The sequence below is a fragment of the Macrotis lagotis genome, chromosome 1 (assembly GCF_037893015.1).
Source record: "Macrotis lagotis isolate mMagLag1 chromosome 1, bilby.v1.9.chrom.fasta, whole genome shotgun sequence".
Classification (NCBI taxonomy): domain Eukaryota; kingdom Metazoa; phylum Chordata; class Mammalia; order Peramelemorphia; family Peramelidae; genus Macrotis; species Macrotis lagotis.
In genome coordinates this window covers 907,518,592-907,523,473 of record NC_133658.1, presented here as the reverse complement: position 1 = coordinate 907,523,473, position 4,882 = coordinate 907,518,592, and positions in this window count along the sequence as shown.

Here is a 4,882-nt window from a genome sequence, read left to right as displayed (position 1 = left end):
TCTCTCTCTCTCTCTCTCTCTCTCTCTCTCTCTCTCTCTCTCTCTCTCTCCCCCCCATCCCTTCCTATGTGTTGTTACTTCTTTTAGTAAATTTTTGTTTTATTTCACCCTTGCTTTCCTGAGTCTGAATAATGATTCTTCATAGGCAGAGCAAACTCAAGTAGCCAGTGACTACATAATGGCCCACCAGATAGGAGACTCCGCCCAGACTTGGGAAACTGGATGGAGCTCCATAGGCGAGAAGCACAGCCTTTTATTTAGATCTGAGACTTTTAGAAAAGTAGGAAAATTATTGGTCCTCTAGCCCTCCTTCTGTGCTTCCCTTTTTTTCTGGAAAATGGGAAAAGGTTGGGTTTTGTGGGGAGTCAGCGAAGCTGATCCCATGTGGTGTTTTGCAGTGGCCCTGGTGTGGGCCTGTCCCAGGTTGTTTTCAGACTGACCAGTATAGGCAGTTCTGAGGTGTGTTTGGTTTATGCCCCACTGTGGAGTGAGTATTGTTAAAGAAGGAAGTTTGGCATATGTCTAATTGACATGTTTCCCTACCTATAAATTGATAGGAAAAAAACCCTGCCCCAAGCTGTATGCTTACTCCTTGGAAGGAATTATATTTGACAAAAGCAAAATACCTGAGATCCTGTAAATTACCTTGGGGTGGAATTCTCTCTTTTTATCTTTGAAATGCTCTCTCTCATTCTCTGTGGCCCCCACCCTCAGCAAGGGGAGGGGGGAAGGGAAAATCTTCTGTTTTAGAACTTCGAAGCTCAAACCCACATCTCAGATGGAATGCATGCTTCACTGCAGGAAGGATAAGACCCCCAAAAACTTGTTTTAGAAAACAGGGACCCCCCCATGTCTTCCTCCTGGTTTGGGGAGGAGGGGGGGGTGTTGGGTAACAGCCATGTTTTCAATTTCAAGCCCCATTTCCTAAAGATATTAGTTGGGCTGAGAAAGTCCCACCCTTGGGAGGGGAAAGTGAAATGGGCAAATTGATTGGGAAGCCTCCTGGTCAATTAGTTAAAAAAAGGGGGGGAAGATAACTTTTTCTTGGACTAGGAAATTCAGATTTCATCTTTTAATTAAGCCTGTGCTAATAACTAATATCTATGTAATAGAGTAACTGAATTTGAACTTTTTAAAGTTACTTAAGAATGCATTCAATTTTAACTATTGGTTAGCTACTTCAAAATCTTAATGAATATATAAAAGGGGTTCCTCAAGAAATTCTGAATGATTCCAAAAATTATTTTCTGGCTGATCTTAATTGGTACATCATAAAATATTTTATATATATATATATATATATATATATATATATATATATGTGTGTGTGTGTGTGTGTGTGTGTGTGTGTATGTGTATACATGTATATTTAAACATCAATGGGACTTTTTCCACATCTCTCCACTGGTCTGGAGAGGTGGAAAAATTTTTCTATATTCTGAGATCTGGTACAGGCCAGGGTATCAATCTCACCTTGGTAAATTTGATACAAAAGGATTGTGTTTTTTCTAAACTACTGTGTCTGTATGTGTGTCATTCAGATCTGGAATAGTTAGAGTTACCTGAGTTAAATGTTACCCCTTTTAGTTTGGGTTTGAATTTAATTGCTTAAAAAGGTCTAATTTAAGATTAAATAATTAATGAAGTTGAGATCTGAGCTTATCCCCTTATTCCATTTGAAAGTTTGTAAGTGGAAAAGTTTGTGAAATGATCTCAGCTGTGAGCTAAGTTTTTGTTAACCTAATATTGACTGAAGGCTGTATTCAACTAAGGTTAATTGAGACTTTAAGGTTTAATAAATTTAGACTCCCTGCTCTCAAGAGACTTTGAAAAGAGGGTAGGAGGGGCAGCTAGGTGGCACAGTGGGTGGAGCACTGACCCTGGAGTCAGGAGTACCTGAGTTCAAATCCAGCCTCAGACATTTAATAATTACCTAGCTGTGTGGCCTTATCAAGCCACTTAACCCCATTTGCCTTGCAAAAACCTAAAAAGGCAAAAAAGAGGGTAGGAGTGAACTTATGGCCAAGATGATGGAGAGAAGCCAGGTCCTGTGCTAAGGTCCCCTGATCTTCCCTCTGATGATTATGAAACAAACCTCCTAATAGAAATCCAACTGACAAAACCAAGAAAGAGAAGCTAGGAGAAGAACACCTACCTCAAAGTCTGTCTTCCCAGATGAATATTTACAAAAAATATAAGTTGCCCTGGTTAAATGAAGAGGAAATTAAATACCTAAATAATCCTATCTCAGAAAAAGAAATTCAACAAGCCATTATTGAACTCCCTAAGAAAAATTCTCCAGGGCCAGATAGATTCACATTTGAATTCTATCAAACATTTAAGGAACAATTGGTTCCAATTCTATATAAACTCTTTGGAAAAATAGGTGAATATAAAACTCTGCCTAACTCTTTCTGGTACACCAATATGGTGCTGATACCTAAACCAGGAAGAATTAAAACAGAGAAAGAAAATTATAGACCTATCTCCCTGATGAAGATAGATGTAAAAAATCCTAAATAAAATCTTAGCAAAACAACTACAAGTTTTTACTAGGATAATACATTTTGAACAAGTAGGATTTATCCTAGGAATGCAGAGTTGGTTCAATGTTAGGAAAACTGTTATTATAATTAATTATATCAATAACAAATGTATCAGAAATCATATGATCATATCAATAGATGCTGAAAAAACTTTTGACAAAATACAACACCCATTCCTACTAAAAAACACTAGAGAGCGTAGAAATAAATGGACTGTTCCTTAGAATAATAAGCAGAATCTACTGAAACCATCAACAAGCATAATATGCAATGGCGAGAGGCTAGCGGCATTCCCAGTAAGATCAGGGGTGAAACAAGGGTGCCCACTATCACCACTACTATTCAATATCGTATTAGAAAGGTTAGCTTCAGCAATTAGAGAAGAAAAAGAAATTGAAGGAATTAGAATAGGGAAGGAAAAGACAAAACTCTCACTCTTTGCACATGACATGATGGTATACCCAGAGAATCCCTAAACACCATCTAAAAAACTACTAGAAATAATTAGAAACTTTAGCAAGGTCACAGGATATAAAATAAACCCTCATGGAAAGAGAAATCCCATTCAAAGTAACTTCAGAAGATATAAAATACTTGGGAATCTACTTGCCAAGGCAGACTCAAAAACTTTTTGAAAACAATTATAAAACACTTTTCACACAAATAAAATCAGATTTAAATAACTGGGCAAATATCAACTGCTCATGGATAGGCAGAGCTAATATAACTAAAATGACAATTCTATCCAAATTAAACTACTTATTTAGTGCACTACCAATCAAAATTATAATAAATTACATAATGAGTTAGAAAAAAATTGTAAGTAAATTCATATGGAGAAATAAAAAGTTAACAATCTCCAGGGATTCAAAAGTGCAAAAGAAGGTGACTAAGCCCTACCAGATCTAAAAATTATATTATAATAAAGCATCAGCTGTCAATACTGTCTGGTATTGGTTAAAAATAGAGTCGTGGATCAGTGGAATATACTAGGTGCAATATCAGGAAATGATTATAGTAATCTGCTGTTTGATAAACTTAAAGAGTTCAGCTATCCGGATAAAAACTCTCTCTTTGATAGAAACTGTTGGGAAAGTTGGAAGTTAGTATGAATGAAACTTGGATTAGACCAACACCTCACACTCTATATCAAGATAAGATAAAAATGGATACAAGGTTTAGACATAAAAAACAATATTATAAGCAAACTAGGAGATCAAGGCATAGTTTACCTGTCAGGTCTATGGAAAGGGAAGCAATTTATGACCAAGAAAGAGATGGAGAAAATCATTAAAAATAAACTAGACAGTTTTTGACTGCATTAAATTAAAAAGCTTTTGCACAGACAAAACCACTGTAACCAAGATCAATGTAGTAAATTGGGAAACAATTTTTACAACTAATATTTCCAACAAAGAATTCATTTCTAAAATATACAGAGAACTGAGTCAAATTTTTAAAAACACAAGTCATTCCCCAATTGACAAATGGTCAAAGGATATGCAAAGGCAATTTACAGATGAGGAAACCAAAGTCATCCATAGTCATATGAAAAATTGCTCTAAATCACTAATTATTAGATAAATGAAAATTAAAGCATCTCTGAGGTACCACCTCACACCTTTCAGACTGGGCAATATGACCAGAAAGGACAATGATCAATCTTGGAAGGGATGTGGGAAATCTGGGACATTAACACATTGTTGGTGGAGCTGTGACCTCATCCAACCTTTCTGGAGAGCGATCCAGAATTACACCCAAAGGGCAACAAAAATGTGCTTACCTTTTGATCCAGCAATATCGCTACTGGGTCTATACCCTGAAGAGATTATGAAAAAGGGTACAAATATCAGTTTTACAAAAATATTCATAGCAGCCCTGTTTGTGGTGACAAAGATTTGGAAATTAAGTAAATGTCCTTCAATTGGGGAATGGCTTAATAAACTGTGGTATATGTATATGATAGAACACTATTGTTCTATTAGAAACCAGGAGGGACAGGATTTCAGGGAAGCTTGAAAGGATTTTCATGAACTGATTCTGAGTGAGATGAGCAGCACCAGAAGAACATTGTACACCCTAATAGCAACATAGGAGTGATGGTCAACCTTAATGGACTTACTCATTCCATCAGTGAAACAATCACGCACTATTTTGGGGTATCTGCAATGGAGAATACCATCTGTATCCAAAGAAAGAATTGTGGAGTTTGAACAAAGAGGAAAGACTATTACCTTTAATCTAATTTAATCCTTATTTATTTCTTTGTTTGTTTGTTTGTTTATTAGGCTTTTGCAAGGCAATGGGGTTAAGTGGCTTGCCCAAGGCCACACAGC